At 39.0% G+C, this 21,668-nt stretch overlaps 1 long non-coding RNA gene and 1 other non-coding gene across 2 annotated transcripts in view; one reads left to right on the top strand and one right to left on the bottom strand.

Moving 5' to 3' along the window:
* Positions 1-2,183: 2,183 nt before the first annotated feature.
* LOC143661044 (uncharacterized) overlaps positions 2,184-21,668 on the top strand; it is a 98,630-nt gene continuing 79,145 nt past the window's right edge. The window contains exons 1-3 of the long non-coding RNA XR_013164396.1: positions 2,184-2,379; positions 3,360-3,432; positions 13,172-13,281. This is a non-coding gene — a long non-coding RNA (uncharacterized LOC143661044). The remainder of the gene's footprint in view (positions 2,380-3,359; positions 3,433-13,171; positions 13,282-21,668) is intronic.
* LOC143675281 (U6 spliceosomal RNA) lies at positions 19,280-19,385 on the bottom strand. The gene has a single exon (XR_013171518.1). It is a non-coding gene; the product is annotated as a U6 spliceosomal RNA (small nuclear RNA).

Raw genomic sequence — 21,668 nt, 5'->3', positions numbered from 1 at the left:
TACTATGGTGCATTGCCCTGGGGTGTAATACCTTCTGAGTAAGAAAAGAATGTATGAATAGAAATACTGATTTTACTGTACCTGGATCCTGGAGGACTTCCTGTTTTCTTGTCTTATACATCTCTCTGCTAAGGGTAGAATATAAATTTCACTGGTCTTGGGATAGTCTGAATTCAGATAGTGGAGAGAGTCAAGGTTAATGATGCTGTGTCTTTTATATGTAACTAGAATGTTTTGTAGGACTATCACATTTTCAAGATCGTTGTATCAAAACCAAGGATAAATATATTATTGATTGCTTTCAGAATCAGTGTGTTTTAGCAATAAAGTAGTTAAAATCTAGTTATAAAATTGCATCACGAAATACTTGTTTAACAAATAATCTATTCTTATCTTATTTCATTTGATAAGCTGCTTACTATGTCCTTTTACTATGTGGAAAAATAAAACCTATTGATGAAAAACTTTAATTATGAGTAAGAGGTATATATTTCCCCCACAATGTTTTACTATGAAAAATTTCAAACATACAGAGAAGGAGAAAGAATTACACAGTGGACACCCATATAAGTACCAGATAGATTCTATAAACTCAGAAATTTACTATATTTGTCTTATTGTATCCATCTAGCCATTCATATATGCTTTTATCAATTCACGCTATTTTTTTCACCCAATTCCAAGTAAGCTGCAGACATTAGGTACCTAGTTTTTCACTTATTTTAGAGGGAATACGAGCAGAATAAGTTTGAAGGTCATGGATTTATACAATAAAATCCAAGCTCCTTAGCCTGGCTTTCAAGGGCCCCAATGGAGGGTAGGAATGAACCTTCTTTTTTTTTTGTTTCACATAGGCAAGTGCCAGGAATTGAACCTGTGTCTCTGGCATGGCAGGTGAGAACTCTGCCTCCTGAGCCACCAGAGCACCACCCAGGAATGAACCTTTAGCAGGCAAAAAAGTATTTTTTCTTGCGCTCCTCTATTGTGCTTCCTTGGTGTTTACTGCATCTAGTGCTCCAGCAACAGGGCAAAGCACTTGAGACTCCCCTGTACCACTCTGATTAATGCCTCTTTGTCATGGTGGCCTGGAGTTCTCTCCCTGCCTCCCAGCTTCCCGTCTCATTTCTCCTCATCCTTTAAGACCCAGCCCAACGAGCACTCCTACATAGCAGAGGCTAAAAAAGAACTTGACAAACGCTATTGAGCATGGTGTAGTGAGAATGCCTTGGTTTGCAAGTCAAAATCCCCCTCAAAATATTTTTTTTGTAACTCTCTTGTATTTTGTTTTAAGGCATCTAGCCTCTCTCCCCAGTTATCATGTCCAAACTTCTCTTGGCCTAAATCTTTTGTGATTTGTATTCATATTTAATTACATATAATTTAATAATAAATGTTAAATATATTCATGCAATTGTATATTTATATTTAATAATATAAAATATATATGTGTATATATATCTCTATATTCCTGATTTCTATAGAGAATGAAAGCTAAAATCACATTTCGAACATCAACTGTGTGGCTTTACAAAAGTCATTTTATCTTTCTGGATCTTGGTTTGCTTATATATAAAATGGAGGGAGAAATACCCACTCTATCTACTTCATAGTTTTTCATAAAGATCAAATACACGTGAAATGATGTTTCAAAATACTTTGAAGTATCGGTGGATGAGTGTAAGAGATGCCTGATGTTTATATGCCATAGGCAGGGAGGAGGCATTGTCAGCACAGGTCAGTGGTTTGGGAACTCCAGTTTTGTTCATCAGTTTGTTATCAGACTCCCCCTTCCTTTACCTCTAAATTCTCCCAAATAGTGGCTTGTTCCTATCTAATTGCAGAACAGTGTAGAGCCTGCCAGACCCAGGAAGCAAACTATATGGGAGGGCCTGCAGAAAGAAGTAAGGGGACTCTGGACCTAACCAAATTTGGGGCCTCGGTGAGAAGCCTTATAATAAGGTTTTACTACATTATTCCTCATAAAAAAAACCCAGTGACCATGAGCATCAGCTCCTAGAATCAATGCCTGTGCCTATTTCCCACCAGAGCACAGCCAACATAACATACATCCTGGTGTCAGTCAGAATTCCCTCGGCTCAAGTAACAGAAACCTGAGTCTCCTGGCATGAAGCAGTATGGATGTACATCTGTTTCCTCACACAGCATGAAGCCGAGGAGCCTGGGCTCCAGGGCTGGGGAGTTCAGTGATGCAGTCACGAGTACTCAGCTTCCTCCATCTTCTCTACGGCCACCACCAGAGGCTTCGACCAATCGGGATTCATGGCTGTGGATCTGGATGGAGCCACCCTGCCTTATTCCTACATTAAGCCATTCCAAAAGTGGAATCCTGTGTGTATGCAAGAAAGGGGATGGATTTAGGTAAGGTGACAAACAGTGTCTGCTAAGCTCCCTCCATCTAAATTAACTAGTTAAATCTATGGAACTTGACGGGATACATGCAAAGTAAAGATGGGTAACAAATTCATGCAAGCATGTTGGTTTTTCTTTCCTCACTATCTTCTTCCTTCTCTTTGTCCTTCCCTCCTTCCTTCTTTAAATTTTCTTTAATTTCTCTTTGCAGCTGGAAGTTTTGACCAATGCCTATTCCTTTAGTTACCAAATTACTAATCTCAGCAAATTCCATCCAATTATTCCATCATACTCTTTCTTAATAAAAGAAACTATCTTAAAATCTTTCTCCTTCAAGTTGTTCTCTCAGATCTCTCATAATTAATCTCTGTCTCTCTATATTTCCAGGGCAGTGATTGGTGATTTTAACATAGACTGCCTTCTAGCAAAGCTCCTTCTGTATGCATTTGTTTTCCTAATAGATTGTGAACAAACAGAGGTCAGAGGTTACCTATTCTCATTTCACATCCCTGAACACCTTCCCAGTGTTTCCCACATAGCAGGTGCTCAATACATGTATGTTCATTAAAAAAAAACAACACACCTTGTTTTCAGGGGCATGTGCAGTGGTGGTCAGGAAGTGGTCTTTACTTTCTTTTGAGTGATCTTAACCATAACATTGGTTCCTTTCCTTCTAGATGCTTTGTCAAATCTGTTTTCAATTAGCCTACAAACCTTCTAAGTATTAAAACTAAAAAAAAAAAAATTGAAAGGCTCTATGATTTTCTTTGGCCTAATAGAAGACTATCGAACTTCATTCAGCTGTTTCTGAGGGTGGGTTTCAACCAGATATATTGGTGACTTTCCTGCCCTTTGACAATAGTCCTGTCCCGTGGCCCTCACCTCCAGTCTCTGAAAAAGCTTTCCTTGAGATGAAAACAACTATTCTCTTTGATTTAGGGTTTGCTTTTCTTTCCTCTCTACTTTTTCCTCTTTCTTTCTCATTGCAGAGTGGCATTTCTTTTGTATGATGGCCCCAAGGACTGAGCTCCTTCAGGAGACTGTACACATTAGTCCTGGAAGGTAGGCCTGAGAAGCTGATGGAGAAATCCCTGAAGGACGAGGACTATTGGACTGCAGATGGCAATGGCACACCTTAGTGGAAAAGATTTGCATTTGTTCTAGCTTCTATTTTCTTCAGCACTTTGCAGTGACCTGAAAATACCTGTCCACATGAGTGTCCTTTAGAAATGAAGGCTTGATATGTTCTATATTGAGAATACCATACCAATGCAAGGTGTTAATAATAGAGTGGTGTATGGGAATCCTTTATTTTATGGATGGTTGTTCTGTAAACCTACAACTTCTCTAATTAAAAAAAAGAGAGAGAGAGAGAAAGTAATCAGTTCACTATGAGGCCCTACAGGAACAGAAGTGTCTTTGAACCAATATATTCTCTTTTTGATTCTAAAAGCTGATGGTAGCTGTTGGGCCTGAAATGGGAAAGACAAAGTTACTCATAAAATTACCTCATTATCTTGGCTGGCCATTCCCATAGGTCGTATGGGAGAGGAGGAGAGTGATGAGGAAGGAAAGAAAGATAGGGAGAAGGACGTAGTGGTTTCCTTGGTGCCCTAACATGAAGGGTCTTCCACGGAAACACTGTTATAAATGATGGTTAGGTTCAAAATGTAATCCAGAAAATCATTCTTAGTTCATAAAGTAACTTAAGTCATGAGTTAGGGGACTCTAGTTATGAAATGCTTTTGTGTAGAGTACCTTGAGTGTGGTCTCAGTAGTACTGTATGTTAATAATACTATTCCCATTTTATAGGTGAGGAGTACGCTTAGCTCAATCTAACACATAGTAAGTACTCAAATGTTTGCTAGATGATTAAGCAACAGAAATAGTATGCTCAGGGTTGCCTGGTATTGTGGTAAAGTTGGGCTTTGAACACAGGATTTCTGCATCTACGGTGCAGACCAGTCCATCTCAGAGTTTCTCAGGCTTTCCCACAGAAAGACCTCAGCATTGGAGTCAGTGGATCAATTGTGTCTAGAGACAGGCTGAATTTGCCAAGTGAAAGATTTATTTCAAGAGTCTATATTTTATTGATTTAGAAGAGTGTTTTCCCCCCAAATAAGTGTAGTCATGCTTGTTGGAAAAAAAGTAACTCAAACAATGCGAATGTATATATTGTAATTACAGGGTTAATCACTGCTTATAATTTCTGTGCACATCTGGGTTTAATTTTAAAGGTTCATGTGAATTTAGCCTTCTACTCCATACAATCATAAGTTATGTTTGAAATGCTTATCACCAAATAGAACTGATTCCAGGAAGACACACTGTGTTTATCCTGTGACTTGGGCATCCCTGATGTATTGTGGCTTACTCTTAAGGCCCTAGGGAGTTAGAGAACAACAGGGTCTTGCACCTGCTTGTGCTTCTTACGATTGTGCATGGAGTACAAAAGCTGGACTGGTACTAACCATAAACACATAACACTGTTTCCATGGGGAAAGATGTGCTCAGTTCTCGGCAAATGAATGTTTGAAACATAAGCTGGATATGAACTATGTGCCTATGAGGTTATTCCTGACCTCAGAGTGGTTTAGTTTCGGTCTCCAAGTTTTCATGAATCCCAGATTCCATGAATAAGATATAAAATGTCATTTTTTCTCTCCTGTCCTCCATTGGCCATATCTGGAAATACTGAGGGCATAAGTACAGTGTGGTGACTTGCACAGGTTGCTGTAATGCTTCAGACTCATGGCTAGGAAAACATCCTATCGTTACAAGCAGTGATTCTCTGACCAAACCTCTTTTTCAGCTTCTTTGAATCAGCTTTGGTGGTCCCACTTTCATCTCCTTGTGACTACAACTGCCCATTATTAAAAGGCAGAAAGTAAAGGGTCTTTACAGAGGAAGCATGCATTCCCCTTAGTTGTTTTCAGCCACACTTGTATGATCAGAAAAATGAGCCTCAGCTTTGAATCAGGAGAGAGTCAAAATGTTTCCTTCTTTCATCCTCACCTTGGTTTTACTTGCTCAGCCTGAGGGTCAGTTTCTGAGAGAAGAACAAATTTCCTCATGATTTGCCTCTCCCACATCACCCTTCACATCTGGATATATCAAGATAGATGGTGTGACTTCATTGGGAAAGAAAATCACTCTAGATTTTGAAAGGAGTGCAGGGATGGAAACAAAAGTTCAATTCAGTGGGGGCATAAATTGAGGAATGTCCCCTCATTTCTGACTCAAGAAGATAAGTATTATACACAATGATGGAATTTTGGATAATCCAATTGGATTATGTTCCTGTACATTTCAGGAAATGGCCTGTTTGTCTAGCCATTGCCTCCCTATTGTGTTGGGCCCATCATCCAGGATTTGGATGATTAAAAGCAGCACATGAACTAGGTCAACAATAATATGGCTCTTCTAAAAATATACACGTGTGCAACATGGTGTCATTGAATTGGGAGCCAGGAAAATGAACTCTAGTCTCAGGAGAAATAAAAGGGAAAAAGAATCAACAGCGTGATTATAACTCACTTTCCCTCTTAGCCCCTCTTATACATTTTAGAGTTTCTGGCAAATGTTTTTCTTTCTATACGCTGACTCGGTGCCTTTCTGTGCATTAGGAAAGGCTGGTACCTGCTGAACGGTGGCTCTGTGATCAGAGGACTGTGATTTCCTTTTTGTCACACTGGGAACTGTTTAGAAGCAGGGAGATCTTGGGTTTAAATTAAGATGTCACTGACAAGCATGAGAAGGTGTTTAATTAATGTAATGACCTTCTGTTAATAAGGAAAAGTATGACCTATGATACATTGGAAGAGGCTACCTGAAATACAGTGAAATCCATGAAGCAAGCTGGCTCAGAAAATAGTTACTGATCATTGCTGCATTTGAGTCTGGCAGGAGAAAATGAAGGGAAAAGAACTAACATTTACTGAGTACCTATTAGTGTGAGGCACTGGATTTACTTTAAATATGTTAAAACATTAGAATCTGTCACTCACTCTGTGAAGGGAAGCATTGCTTCTTTCATTTTACCGGTTAGAAAACTGAGGCTTAGATCAATCCAGTGACTTGCCCAAGGTCACTTGGCTTGGAAGGAAGTGGAGCTGACGTTTGCACTCAGTTCTGCCTGGCTTTCTGTTACACTACATAAAAAGGAGCAGTGGGAGGGTGGGGTGTGATGGTGGCTCAGTGGCAGAGTTCTTGCCTGCCATGCCGGGGACCCAGGTTTATTTCCTGGTGTGCCTGGCCAATGGAAAAAAAAAAAATGGAGTGGTGTTAATTTAATATTTGTGATAAAGGTGAATATGTACAGATACAGCTTATATGATGCAGTTTAAGGATTCAGAGGAGGGTCCTGCTCCAAAATAACCTCTCTACTTTGCCTAAAATTCTACCTTTAGAGATTTATTCCTCTGGGTTAAATCTTGAATGTTTAAAATATCTGGGAGAAAATACACACATTAAGGCCCTTATGCTTTCAGGTTTGATGCTCAGTACTCTTCTAAGAAAAGGACAAATTTCATATCTCTACTGAGAAAATCAGTAGCTGCTATTGGATGGAGGTGGGGGATTGGAGTGGGGTTGTGGTGAGGGCAATGCTGAGCAGTGAGGAGCAGGGAGGGAACCAGCAGCCATTCACTTTCCTGAAACACTGGAAATTTCAGTAAATCTTTGGTAAAAAATGGCGGAGTCATTCTATAACTACCTGTCACAAATTACCAGGAGCCCAGAGCCCAGACCTCCAGGAAGTATCTGAGATGCTGGTAGAAAGAAGGAGCAGTGAGAGTTGAGTCCTGCTGAAGGTTCAGACTAAGTGAGAGTGGGTGGGGACAGGTAGCAATGAACCAGTTCTCTCTTCCAAAGCCCTCTCTCGACCTCCCACTATCTGTTTTTATCACCTGCCTCCTTCCAGTTATGTTTGGGCCAAGAATCTGTTATTTTAAATTTTTTTCTGGTGTATCACCTATGCCACCCTCAACACACACACACACACACACACCCACACCCTGCTTTATCAAGTGATGCTTCAAGATACGCTAGGATACTGAGCAAACTGTGAATGGCTTTCTTCAGATTTTCCAGTAAATATTTAGCAACGAAGGGCCTGTAGGTGGCACTCTTAGCTCTGAGCACAGCTCTCCCAATTGGAATTTAAACGGGCTCTGTAGAGAGTACAGATGGGAGCAAAGCATGGCCGTTGGCTCCAGGACAGACAGCTCCAAGTAGGCCTCAGTATCCCTTTGGCACCCACAGGGAACCCCATCAGTGACAGCTATTCCCTCAGACTACACCCCTCCACCTGCCATCCGGCTTTTAGAGCTTTGCTCACTCAGTTTGCTCACTGGTATAGCTTCTTCACTCCCAATTTCTAATAATAGCAGTTGAGTGTTAATGTGGTTTGACCCTAGGGCCCACTTATTAGGCTTCCCACTGGCAGAAATCCTAGGTATTTGAGTGCTTTGCTTAGGTGTCCTAGGTTTCCCAAGGACATCTTGCAGCTGTTTTACAGAGAAAGAGATGAATAAGCACAATCCCTGTGAGTCTCCACCCCTAGCCCACTGTCAGCTAATGGGAGTTTCCAAAGGAGAACCTTCTGGTAACCTCCCACCTCTACTTTTATCTCCCACTAACCAAAAAAACAAAGCTTTAAGAACCTCAGCATGGGGAGTAGAAAAACTTTGATTCTTTCAGCTGCGCTTGTGGTTTAAATAGAAGCAGGGAATGCTATAAGTTGTACTGTCAAGGATTGGAGGTATTTATATGCTGACAGACACACATATGGGAGCCGCCTGTGGTACCCCTTTAGAAGGAAGGCTCCCAAATGCAGCAGGTCATTAAAGCCAGGTGTTCTTCCTTGTTTTAGCCTTAACCTCCATGTGGGGAGAAGGTTTATTATCTGCTTAGCCAGATTGACTTCATGGTGGGAACAGGCCTGTGCTTTTGTGGAAAGACCATCCCAGTTTAAACACACACGCAAAAATAACACAAAAACAGTCTGGTGTTTATTGTGAGCTGATGACAATGGATGTGGCTTAGACTTCCAGCTCTACTTATTTGGGCCAGGAAGACCTGGAAATTGCTTTAAAGGTTTGCAAACGTTAGCAGCCCTGAGTCAAGATCTAGGGGAAATGACTAAAGGCTGAGTGAAACTGGCTGGTGGATGAGGTGTATTGTGAATTCAAGTTCAACATGGGCAAAAAATGAACTTTTCCTCTCCCTACCTTCTGCTCTTCTGATGTTTTTGTTTCTCTTGATGCTAACAGCATTTCCCCAAAGCTAAAAATCTGAGTTTCTTGCATTCTCCTTCAGCTTCATCTTTTAAAAAATCAATTCAGTAGCTACCTCCTGCCAGTTTCACTTCCTCCTGTTAATTTTACTTTAGTCTCCACTTCTTATATATAACCCCGCCACCCCCCACCCCACACACAGCTCTCCATCCTCCATGGCTGCTACTTTAGCTCAGACCTTTGTTGAATGGCCTTTCCATTTCAGACATCTCTTTGCTCTCACCGTTATGAGATTGGTCTGTGTAATGATCTGATTAGGTTATTCAATCCTCATAAACCTTCAGTGGCTACTCACTGAACAATAAAGCCCAGCTTCCTTATTTAAGGACTATATGCCTCTTGATGACAGGAGCATATTTAATTCACTTTTCACTTTTTTTCTCTCAGAGGGCCTAAGAGCCAAAAATATTTACTGATTTGAATTCAGATGAATGGAGTATATAAGGTCTTCAGTATTTCCTCCTAATCTAATGTTTTAGCTTCACCCCTGTATTTAGATGCCATCAGCAGCTCACCACAGAGTGTCACTTAAGAGCTTCAGAAGCTAGTTCTCTGTATACCCCAAGGGCTTCTTGCCTCAAGTACCTGTGGTCTCCTTGCCTGAGGGCTTTCTCTGGAGGCAGGTGCCTACTCAGCTAGCAGTCCCATGGAGGTAACACTCTTGAAGCAACCCTCAACCGATGAGGGGTGGGAGCTGGTAGGATAATTCTGAAGAGTGATTAGAATTTCCATTTCAGACATCTCTTTGCTCTCACCGTTATGAGATTGGTCTGTGTAATGATCTGATTAGGTTATTCAATCCTCATAAACCTTCAGTGGCTACTCACTGAACAATAAAGCCCAGCTTCCTTATTTAAGGAATTTCACTCTGTGAAATTTTCACAGACAGCCAGTTAGCAGGTTTCTAGTGGGAATGTTTTCCATTTGTCCAGAGACAAGTACCCATGAGCTTACCCTTCACTGGCTTTCCTTTCTTCTCTGATTCCCCATTCCCCTTCCTAGGATTCCTGGAATGACTTCAGAATAGGTATTTGAATGCAAATTCTTGACTCAGGTCTGCTTTTAGCATGCTTAAGCTTCCCCACAAAACTCTGGGTCCACCCACTGGGCCATTTACTGTTGTTTGAACCAGTCCTTTGCTTTTCTACCTCTGCCTGAGCTGTCCCCTCTGCCTGAAACAACTTCCTTTTGTTCTGTGGATCCAAATTCCATTTATCTTTCAAGATCTCCTAAGACATGAAATACAGTCTCTCTTATATTATCATCTTTGTGCATTTACTTTATTTCTCCTACTATACTAAGTTCATTGGGGGTTCATTGTTTTTGTCTTTGTATCCGTCAAAGATTGTTGCTCAATGAATGTTTGTTGACTAATGTTTAGGTGAAGGGTTAGGGAAGCCTTTCATTTCCCATGTGCCAGGCTCCTCACTGCATGACACTTCAGAAGAAGAGCATTTCTAATCCCCAGGACTCTAGTGAATCAAGAGTCAACTTTATTCAGTTGAGTTCAAGGATTCAAAGCATTTACTGAGTGAATGTCACTGCTCAGCAATTCCAAAACCAGCTGTGGAGTCTGATTATCTTTCAGATTTGGACCAGATAATTGCAACACCTTCTGTGGTGCCCACAAGCTCTTGTGTTATGGCTGAAGCTGATCTGTAGTAAATGTATTTTTGGTGATGTCAGAGTGAGTTAAAACACCATTTTTCAACTATGATTCTTTCTCACCATTCCTGAGTGAACCAGAGTTCTTACTGGGGGTAGATAGAGGAAAAGCTAAGTGGATTGAATAGAAAGGTTTAGTGGAAAATGTGTGGCTTGTCCACATCCCTAGGTAACCAGCCATTACACGTATTGTCCTCCCTTCTAACACTTAGGGTCACTGAGATAGCCCAGAGTCTGGCTACCAAGCCTGCTGGGCTACAATTTCAGAGGGTCTCTTGTTGGAAATGTTTCAGTCAGGTCCCTTCTTTCCAAGCTGAGTTGCATTCATTACAGATGGTTGGTTGCATGTCAGATCTTGAAGTGAATAGAACACAGTAGCTAACTGATGAAATGGTTCCAGACCCTTCAAGGTGGAGCAGGGGGTGAACCTGAATCCTTGACAGCCTGTCTTATCTTCAGCTTCTGGAGTCTTCCATATACATGAACCTGAGACAGTATGTGTGTGTGTGTCTGTGTGTGTCTAAGTGGTCTATGACCCTAAAGCTAAAGCCTCTTGAGACTTAATATGATTTTAGTTCTAAATTTCCTTAGAAGAAGTCAGATGATGCCTGTAGTGAATTTTGTCCACTCATCTATGTACCAGAAGCAGGGACAGGCAGAATTTTATTTTCCCATATTGCTCACATCTGTATGCTTCTCGGGAAATGAAAATTTGTGGGAGCATGTAGCCAAAAGGTAGTCCTCTTTCAGAATCATGGCTCTTTCCTCTTTTCTCTGATTATTTAAGGTTTAGTCTATAAAATAATGTAGTGCATGATTGTGGTCTGTGCAGCTAGTGCTTGCACAAATACCACCTGTGGGATATGATCAAGCAACTCTGATGTCCATTTAATTATATTCTGTTGGTTTACGTCTTCTCCCACCCTCATGAAAATTTAGGCAGCCTCAAGAATTTTCTGGCTATTAATAGGTATTATAAATAGCTCTAAACAGATATTAAAATCTGTAGACTCATGTAATCATCCTAATTTCTAACTTATTTCCAGCTACAGTTTTCCTCTTCCCTGGGTCAGGCCTGCAGCCAGATGCTTACTCTCTGTGGAATACAGCCTCTTCTCTCTTTCCCTCCTTTCAACTTTTCCTTCTCCTTCTCTTCTTCTGTATCTTGCTAGCCCAGATTTCAGATCACTCTGGGATTAGTGGGAGGAGGAGTGAGGAGTGGAAGAGAGATGATAGCAATAGAAAGTTCTTAGTTGCTTGAGACCATTGGGTGCTGAAAATAATATTTTATAGTCCTATTAAGTATTGAAAGCTAATTCTGTCACCCAAGAAGTACAATTATGCATTCTTCAGGATTCCCTTTATTTCTAGGGCTCTTTCTTAGGGAGTTTCCTTGGTACAGGAGATGACCTCTCTTCCATCTCACTCATTATAGTTGCTTCTTCAGCCCCTGGAATCCAGCATTTTACTTCCAGCTTCTTCCTTGAAAAGTTCTTCACTCCTTGGGACAGGACACATGTTGACCCTACACTGGCTGTCCAGGGGACATTCTGCATCTTTGGTAGTGCAAGATGATGTCAGCAAAGCAGAAATCTCTCTGTTGCTGCCACTGTTAGAGTGGTCTGCTAGTTAATATCTTGGTTTATAGATTTCCCAGGTGGGAGTAAGATACCATAACACTTTCTGTGTGGTCCTGTTGAAGCCCTTCTCAATAGGTTTAAGATAAGGGGCAAGTACCCCATTATCTCTCCAGATGGGGATAGGAGTGAGAGTCACAATCTACTAATTGCACTTCCCCAAAATCCTATTCACAAATATTCCCTTAATCTTCATCCTTGAGTTATGTATACCCTCAATGTGGGCAAGGCACTTGAATTTTTTGACTGGCTTTTGACTACCTTCTTATCAGTCAGGATAGGCTAGGTTGTGCTACAGTAACAAATGATTCCCTACATTTCAGTGACTTATGACAACTAAGGGTTATTTCTCAGTACATATTCTTCATGGGTCAGCTGCTATTCTGCTCTCCATTTTTCTTATGCTGACAAGATGGCCTTTCTCTAGAACATTGTCAGTTATTGTTACCAAGAGAAAAAAGCTTCTGCTTGGATGGTATGATGATTCTTATGTCCACATTTTATTGGCCACAGCAAGTCACATGGACAAGCCTGATGACAATGAGGCTGAGGCTATTTCTCCCCTAGGATGGACCAGTAAATATTGGTGAACAGTATAGACTATCATACCCTTGAAAATTTACACTTTTATCTGACTTTGAAGTATGTAATAGCTATTGAATTTTGAGACTTCAGTGAACTTTCCATTTTAATATCCTGTTATATCTTTAGTGATACATCATGGGCAGTGGAAAGAGTTCACATGCTGGGATTCCATCTCTGCTACTTAACTAGTATAAAGCCTTGAGCAAGTTAATTAACTTATTTGTTCCTTTCCCCATAGGGTTGCTGTGAGGGTTAGTATTGGTGAATGTCAAGAGCTTGGCACTCAGTGAAAGCTAGCTACATTTTAGGGGTGAAGGAAACAACATGTTGATAGTTTATGACTATGTTGTAAAGTACTGGAGAATTTTCAATGTCATTCTAGCATTAACCTTTCTTAAACCTCAAAGAAATAATCATATGGAGGGAAATAATGAAAAACTCCATATTCTGGCCACAAAATGCTGTTTTAGGCCCTATTTCTATGAAAAGGGAAATGTTGAAATTTATTATAAGGTTTTTTGGTTGAGACTGGAGCCCAATATTATTTTTAAATGATGGCTAGAAGCAGGAAAAACTGCCATTCTAAAGGTGTCAGCATTTTTTTTCTGTTCCTCTAGATGTACAAGTTTGAATTCATGTTTGAGGGCAGATTTTTTCGTTGTTTCGGGAAAACACTGTGAACCCAAACAACAAGGAGATCTCTTTCCTAGAACTTGGCTGTGTAAGGGTAAGTCAAAGATCTTTTTCAAATATGGGGAAGCCCCAGATCAGAGGCCTCAGTCGGGAGCTATGTATGTGCCTGATCACTCTCATCAATATGTTTGATCCATTCATGATGTTTAAAACATTTATCTAACATATAAAAATTAGGAGATTTCATATAAGTATCCATATATGTTTTGAAAAATCAGAAAAATTTGACCACATATCCCCGCACTCTCCCTGGAAACAGTCACCTTGGAGCAAGGTAGGGACCGACCCCTATTGAATGGGGTCCTGACGCAGGGTTGCATGGCCATCACCCAGCCTACTTCTCTTCTTTGTGTTACTTCCTTGGGGCTTGCAAAAATGTGAATTTGAATTCTGGTTCCAGACAGGAAGCAGCTAATCTCTTCTGCGTGGTAATATAAAAGTCTCCTTGAAAAGCCTCAAATACCACTATTTCCTACTAAATAAGAGCCCAAACTCTTTATTTTTCCAGAGTTTAGCATTAACCTTTCCTAAAACCTCACATGGACCACTGCAGAGTGGTCCATGATCTCGATACAACTGGGTTTATTCTTTTCATTTTTCCTTTGCTATTCATCAATATTTATGATCTTTATGCATTTCCATATTTCTATGACTATCTTCAAGACTAACAGCAGCCACAAACTACTATTACTGGGTGCTTGTTTGCCAGGCATAAGAATTAGTGATATTGCTCCATAATGCAAATGATGAGATTGGAATTCCCATAATATAAAGTAGGAGTACAGAGATTTGAAGTTTATTCTGTGTGACATTAGCTCACTCAGTTACCAATAAACTTTGCTGCCTTCCTTTGCCTTCTGCTGGGAATATCCTTCCTCTTGCTTGCTGAATTATTGCTAATCTATCAGTTTTTTCTTATCAATTTTTTAAACTTTTTAATTGCATAGTATAACATATATACAAAACAAAGAAATAAAAAAACAATAATTTTCAAAGCACTCTTCAGCAAGGACAGATCCCAGAGTTTGTCGTGGACTACCATACAATTCTCTCAGATTTTTCCATCTAGCTACATCAGAATATAGGAAGCTAGAAGGCTTAAATATTTTTTTATCACAATCAACTTTTTTCTTTTGTGAAAAATCACATATATAAAAAAACAGCAATAAACTTCAAAGCACAGCACCACGATTAGTTGTAGAACATATTTCAGTGTTTGGCATGGGTTACAATTCCCCAATTTTAGGTTTTTACTTCTAGCTGCTCTAAGATACTAGAAATTAAAAGAGATATCAATTTAATGATTCAGCAATCCTATCTTCTCTTTAACTCTACTATCACCTTTGATCTTTCTTGTCCCTCTCTTTAGGGGTGTTTGGGTGATGGCCCTTTTAATTTTTTCATGTTGGAAGTGTCTGTCACTAATATGGGGAGAGAGATAGAACTATCTGATGTTCTGGAGAGGCTGGGCCCACTAGGTTTCAGAACTTATCTGGTCCAGGGACCCATCTGGAGGTTGTAGGTTTCTATGAAGCTAACTAGTGCATGGAACCCTTGTGGAATCTTATATATTGCCCTAGATGTTCTTTAGGATTGGCTGGAATGGTCCTGGTTGGGGGTTGGCAGGTTATGATAGGTAACAATGTCTAATTGAAGCTTGCAAAAGACCATCCTCTGGAATAGTCTCTCAACTCTATTTGAACTCTCTCTGCCACTGACACTTTATTAGTTACACTTCCTTTCTCCCTTTTGGTCAGGATGGAATTGTTGATCCCATGATGCCAGGGCTAGATTCATTCCTGGGAGCCATCTCCCACACCAGGGAGACTTTCACCCCTGGATGTCATGTCCCACATAGGAGGTAGGGCAATGATTTCGCTTGCAAAGTTGGGCTTAGAGAGACTGAGGCCACATCTGAGTAACTAAAGAAGTCTTCCAGAAGTAACTCTTAGGCATACCTATAGGTAGGTTAAGCTTCTCCGCTATATAAGCTTCACAAGAGTAAGCCTCAAGATCAAGGGCATGGCCTATTGATTTGCTTGTCCGTAAAGTTGACATAGTATCAGGGAATTTCCTGATGGTAAAGTTTAACAGTTCCATATTTTTTCTCCCATCCCTCAAGGGACTTTGCCAATATGTTTTGATTATCTGCTTAATACACTCAAGGATGTAACCAGGCATTGCATTAGGTTATACAGGATTAAAGGACCTCTTTCTTATTGTGTGCTCCCTGTGTTTCACTTGTTCAAATGAGTTACACAGATAGATTGAGTTGGAGTATGTGCTATAGAAAATTTCGGTTCCAAACCAAATGAACCTTTCTTTCTTTGGTCTCAAAGAGTATGTGAGGTTCTAAATTGTCTTCCTTACCCTGATGTTTTGAATTACTTTAACCCCAACCTGATCAGCTTTGTTCTTTTCTCTAAATATCAGGTTGTATAGATATATTAAACAGTCTCTCAAAATCCAAAAATAATAATTGCCACTCCAGACTAAATGTGTCTGCTATAAGAGCTTACAATATGAGCCCGTTTCCTTGTAAGCCTTTGTTAAAGGTGACCATACCATTGTTGTTCTTTTGTTTCTGGCTTATTTTCCCTCATTAAATGTCCCACACATTCATTCACATCATTGCTTATCTCACGACTTCGTTCCTTTTTTGTTACAGCACAACCTTCGTTCATAAGTATACACCATTGCTCACCAATCTAATTCTTTTTTTTGTACATTCATCATCATGATAACTTCTTAGAACATTTGCATCAATTCATAAAAAGAAATAAAAAAACAAAAAAATTCATCCATACCATACCCCTTTCATTGATCACTAACATTTTAATCTACTAAATTTATTTTAACATTTGTCCCCCTATTATTTATTTATTTTTAATATTATTAAAATTATTTATTTTAACAATAAATTATTTATTTATTTTTAATTTATTTAAAATAGTAAATTTATTTAAAATTTTATTTTTAAATAAAATTTATTTAAAATTTTAAATATTTAAAATTTTATTTTAAAATATTTATTTTAGTTTTATTTTTATTTATTTATTTTTAATATATATTTTACTTGTCTTTTTTATTTTTAATCTTTATTTATTTTTAATTAATTAATTTTTTTATTTTAAAAATATTTATTTTTAATCCATATGTTTTACTTGTCTTGTTGATAAGGTAGGTAAAAGGAGCATCAGACACAAGGTTTTCACAATCACACAGTCACATTGAAAAGCTGTATCATTATACAATCATCCTCAAGCAACATGGCTACTGGAACACAGCTCTACATTTTCAGGCAGTTCCCTCCAGCCTCTCCATTACACCTTAACTAAAAAGGTGATATCAATTTAATGCATAAGAATAACCTCCAGGACAGCCTCTCAATTCTTTTTGGAATCTCTCAGCCATTGACACTTTATTTTGTCTCATTTCTCTCTTTCCTTCTTTTGGTTGAGAAAGTTTTCTCAATCCTTTGATGCTGAGTCCCAGCTCATTCTAGGATTTCTGTCCCACATTGCCAGGAAGGTCCACACCCGTGGGAGTCATGTTTCACAAACAGAGGGGAAGGGCAGTGAGTTTGCTTGTTGTGTTGGCTGAGAGAGAGAGGCCACATCTGAGCAACAGAAGAGGTTCTCTTGGGGGTGACTCTTAGGCCTAATTTTAAGTAGGCTTGGCCTATCGTTCTAGTTTGCTCAGCTGCCAGAATGCAACACACCAGAGATGGATTGGCTTTCAATAAAAGGGGATTTATTTAGTTAATGTATAGTTCTTTGAGAAAAGGCAGCTAACTTTCAACTGAGGCTCTTTCTTATGTGGGAAGGCACAGGGCAATCTCTGCTGGCCTCTCCAGGCCTCTGGGTTCCAACAACTTTCCCTGGGGGTGATTCCTTTCTGCATCTCCAAAGGCCTGGGCTGAACTGTGAGTACTGAGATGAGGTATGCTGAGCTGCTTGGGCTGTGCTACATTTAGCTCTCTCATTTAAACAACAGCCAATTAAATCAAACATCATTCATTGCAGCAGGCATGCCTCCTAGCTGACTGCAAATGTAATCAGCAACAGATGAGGTTCACATGCCATTGGCTCATGTCCACAGCAATAGAACTAGGCACCTTCAACCTGTCCAAATTGACACCTGACTCTAACTACCACACCTATCCTTTGCGGGGTTAAATTTCGTATGTAAAAACCCCAAATTGGGGCTCAGCCTGTTACTTTGGTTGTCCCCACTGCTTGTGAGAATATCAAGAATTCTCCAGTTTGGGAAGCTGAATTTTCTCCCTTTCTCACCATTCCCCCAAGGGGACTTGGCAATTACTTTTTTATTCACTGTTCAAATCACTCTGGGATATTGGGGCATTACTCTGGACAAACCTACAAAATCTCATGCCCTACTCAAGGTTCCATGTACTATGGAGTTCAATTAAGCTGCCCACATAAGTTATATTAGGAAATGCACTAGTCAAAATATAAATTTTGTGCCAAATAAACATTTTTTGCTTTAGTCTCACACATAAGTTAAAGTTTTAAAATATTAATTACCATCTATTTTCAGCACCCTGCAGTATTGATATTCCTTTGTTCTTTCCTAGATTATACCATCTCAGTCTTTGTCATCTATCTTTCTCTGTCATTCTGACATTCAGCTTCATTCAGTGTTCTAACATTATTGTATTACAGTTAGGTAGTGCCAGTCTACCTCTCAATCAGTGCATCCTTCAGCCACCTGCATTCATCAGGGAGCAAGTAGAGTGCCCAAAGTCCACAGTCCATCAACACTCTCAATTTTAGATAATTTCATTGTTCCCAAGAGAAAGAAAACCAATAAACATACCCTCGCCAAATAGGAAATCTAAACCTCCTCTTAACTCTTGTCCCTCCCCACTCCGTTATTTACCTCTGCTGTTGCTATGGTAGTGCTGAAGTTTTCTTTTAAACATAGTCCATAGCATACAATAGCAGTTTTCCCCCTGTACCCTGGACTTAAACACTCTTTGTACACAAATCATACCTTTGAATTAGTTCTTGCAAGAACTAATTTATATTTCTAGTATTAATCAGTGGAACAGTAGGTCTATACAACCCCTTTCAAACTTGTTCATCTTCAATATGGTAATATTAATTTTAGGCCCACTAGAGAGCCACCTTTACTCCTATCTATTCCCTTACATTAGAGTTCAACCTCATTAGCTAACTGTTCATCCATCTCTACCTTCTATGAATCTCTAAATCTCCTATATTCTATATTATAAGCCTCTAATTTTACCTTTACCATGGTCAGAAAAGTGGAATCATACAGTATCTATCCTTTTGTATCTGGCTTATTTCATTCAGCATTATGTCCTCAAGTCTCATCTGTCTTATCATGTGCTTCAGGACATCATTTTGTCTTACTGCTGCATGATATTCCATCATATGTGTATACCATATTTTGTTGATCCACTTGTCTGTTGATGGGCATTTGGTTTGTTTCCATCTTTTGGCGATTGTGAATAATGCATGAACATTAGTGTGCAAATGTCTGTTTGTGTCATTGCTTTCAGCTCTTTTGGATATATACCAAGTGGTACTATTGCTGGGTCATAGAGCAACTAGAGATTTAGTTTCCTAAGTAACTGCCAGTCTTCCATGGTGGCAGCATCATTATACATTCCCACCAGCAGTATATAAGTGTCCCAATTTCTTCACATCCTCTCCAATATTTATAGCTTTCTGTTTGTTTAATAGCAGGATTCTTATAGGTGTGAGGTGGTATTTCATTGTAGTCTTGATTTGCATTTCCCTTATAGCCAATGAAAATGAACATCTCTTCCTGTGCTTTTGAGCCATCTGTATTTGTACTTCAGAAAAATGCCTATTCATATCTTTAGCCCATTTTACAATTGTTTTTTTTTTGTTGTTGTTGATTTGTATGATTTCTTTGTGTATACAGGATATCAAACCTTTGTCTGATATGTGATTTCCAAATATTTTCTCCCACTGAGTTGTCTGCCCTTTTACGTTTTTCACAGTCTTTTTTTTTTTTTTTTAAATATGGAACGCTTCATCAATTTGTGTGTCATACTTGGCCTGGGCCATGCTAATCTTCTCTCTATCGTACCAATTTTAGTAAATGTGCTGCTGAGGTGAGCACTTGACAAAGTCTTTTGAAGTGCAGAAGCATTTGATTTTTTTTTTTTTTTTTTTTGGGTGCCTGGTCTGGGAATAAAACCTGGGTCTCCCGCATGGAAGTTGAGCAGTCTACTACTGAACCACTACCAAGATTTGATTTTGAGGAGCTCCCATTTATCAGTTTTTTCTTTTGTTGCTTGTGCTTTGGGTGTAAAATTTAGGAAGCTTCCTCCTATTACTAGGTTTTGAAGATGTTTCCCTACATTTTCTTCTAGAAGCTTTAGGGTACTAGTTCTTACATTTAGGTGTCTGATCCACTTTGAGTTAATTTGGGGGTAGGGTGTAAGATAGGTGTCCTGTTTCATTCTTTTGGCTACTGATATCCAGTTCTTCCATGCCCAATTATTGAAAAGACTATTTTGTCCCAGTTCAGAGGATTTGGGGCCTTGTCAAAAATGAGTTGACCATAGATTTGGTGGTCTATTTCTGTACTCTTGATTCGATTCCATTGGTCAGTGCTTCTGTCTTTGTGCATGGTCTTGGGATGCTTTTTTGACCACTGTGGCTTTATAATAGATTTACCGTCAGGAAGTGTTAATCCTCCCACTTTGTTTTCTTCTTTTTTAGGATGCTTTTAGCTATTTGGGGTCTTTTCCCTTCCAGATGAATTTGGTAATTAGCTTTTCCAAGTCTTCAAAGTAGGTTGCTGGAATTTGGATTAGTAGCACGATGAATCTGTAGATCAATTTGGGAAGAATTGACATCTTAATTATATTTAGCCTTCCTATCCATTAGTAGGGAATGTCTTTCCACCTATTTATAACTCCTTTGACTTCTTTTAGGAATGTTATGTAGTTTTCTGTGTACAAATCCTTTATGTCCCTAGTTAAATTCATTCCTAAGTACCTGATTCTTTTAGTGGCTATTTTGAATGGAATTTTTTCCTTAGTTGACTCCTCAGCTAGGTCGTTGCTTGTGTATAGAAATGTTACTGATTTTTGCATGTTAATTTCATATCCCGCCACCTTTCTGAATTTTTTGATTAGCTCAAGTAATTTTGCTTTAGATTTCTCAGGATCTTCCAAGTATAGTATCATATCATTTGCAAATAATGAGAATTTTACTTCTTCCCTTCTAATTTGGATGCCTTTTATTTCTTTGTCCTGCCTGATTGCTCTAGCTAGAACTTCTAGTGCAATGTTGAGTAATAGTGGTGACAGGGGGCATCCTTGTCTTTTTCCTGATCTAAGGGAGAAAGCTTTCAGTCTCTCTCCATTGAGTACAATGCTGGCTATTGGTTTTTCATATATCCCCTTTCTCATATTGAGGTAGTTACCTTTGATTCCTATCTTTTGGAGTGTTTTTATCAGAAAAGGATGTTGAATTTTGTTGAATGCTTTTTCAGCATCAATCAAAATGATCATGTGATTTTTTTTCCCTTTTGATTTGTTAATGTGCTTTATTACATTAATTGATTTTCTTACATTGAACCATCCTTGCATTCCTGTTATGAACTCCACTTGGTTGTGGTATATAATTCTTTTAATGTGTTGTTTGATTTGATTTCCTAATATTTTGTTGAGAATTTTTGCATCTATGTTTATTAGGGAGATTGGCCCATAGTTTTCCTTTCTTATAGCATTTCCTAGTTTTGGTATTAAAATGGTATTAGCTTCATAAAATGAGTTAAGTAGAGTTGCTTTTTCCTCAGTTTTTTGGAAAAGATTGAGCAGGATTGTTGTTAGTTCTTTTTAGAATGTTTGATAAAATTCCCCTGAGAAGCCATCTGGCCCTGGGCTTTTCTTTGTAGGAAGATTTTTGATGCCTGGTTGAATCTCTTTACTTGTGATTGGTTTGTTGAGATCTTCTGTTTCTTCCTGAGTCATTGTAGCTTGTTTGTGTGTTTCCAGGAATTTGTCCATTTCATCTAAGCTGTCTAGTTTGTTGACATATATTTATTCAAAGTATCCTCTTATGATTTCTTTTATTTCTTCAGAATCTGTGGTAACTTACCCCTTCACATTTCTGATTTTCTTTATTTGCATCCTCTCTCTTTTTCTTTGTCAGTCTTGCTAGTGGCCCATCAATTTTATTGATTTTCTTGAAGAACCAACTTTTGGTTTTATTGATTCTTTTTGTTGTTCTTTTGTTCTCCCATTCATCTGTCTCTGCATTAATCTTTGTTATTTCTGTTCTTCTATTTGCTTTGGGGTTCATTTGCTGTTCTTTCTCCTGTTCCTCCAAGTATGCTGTTACATCCTCGATTTTTACACTTTCTTGTTTTTTAATATAGGCATTTAGGGTA

Source organism: Tamandua tetradactyla, chromosome 2, assembly GCF_023851605.1.
Source record: "Tamandua tetradactyla isolate mTamTet1 chromosome 2, mTamTet1.pri, whole genome shotgun sequence".
Lineage (NCBI taxonomy): Eukaryota > Metazoa > Chordata > Mammalia > Pilosa > Myrmecophagidae > Tamandua > Tamandua tetradactyla.
The sequence above is the reverse complement of the archived record's forward strand: the minus strand, read 5'-3'. Positions and strand labels throughout refer to the sequence as shown.